Here is a 597-nt window from a genome sequence, read left to right as displayed (position 1 = left end):
AGATGTTCTCTTTTGTTATATTATTGATTGTGAAGAAATGTTTATTTTTGAAATTTCAGATAAAGAATATACTTCTCTAGACTTGGATCAGCTTGTGAGAATCACTTTCTGTGCAGACTATCAGCATTGTGAAAATAGTATAATAGGTTTTGCATTGGTGAAATTAATTATTTAGATGTTATGGCAGGAAGTTTTAGTAGAACCCAGAGTGGATTAATTTAGTTTTGATGTGCTATTTATGCTTTCCTTAGAACTATAGAGATTACTGTAATGCTTCTTTCAAGGCAAATTTGGAGGTGTTATGAATTTCAGTATTTTAGGGGGGAAAGGAAACCAAATTTCCAGGCTTTGTTGTGAAGAACTAGTGTCCTGGTATCTTTCAAGATACAAGCCAGCAAACATTTTTTTTTACTTACACATCAATGTCAATCTCAAATTTAATTTACATAGTGCTAATTAACTCATTTATGCACTATCAAGATTATATCAGTATTATGGTGGATTTCCCTAATGCTTGATAATGTATATAACAGATAGGGAAATAAAAATTGTGGTTGACTGATAAGATTGATTTTGTCCATTTAAAGGAATGTGGGT

General features: G+C 31.0%; 1 protein-coding gene across 1 annotated transcript in view; it reads left to right on the top strand.

The window, feature by feature from the left end:
* The window catches only part of LOC119592548 (pumilio homolog 2-like), a gene marked incomplete in the record, with an annotated part of 245,467 nt that overhangs the window by 3,217 nt on the left and 241,653 nt on the right, over positions 1 to 597 (top strand).

Source organism: Penaeus monodon, chromosome 30 (assembly GCF_015228065.2).
Source record: "Penaeus monodon isolate SGIC_2016 chromosome 30, NSTDA_Pmon_1, whole genome shotgun sequence".
Taxonomy (NCBI): domain Eukaryota; kingdom Metazoa; phylum Arthropoda; class Malacostraca; order Decapoda; family Penaeidae; genus Penaeus; species Penaeus monodon.
The sequence above is the reverse complement of the archived record's forward strand: the minus strand, read 5'-3'. Positions and strand labels throughout refer to the sequence as shown.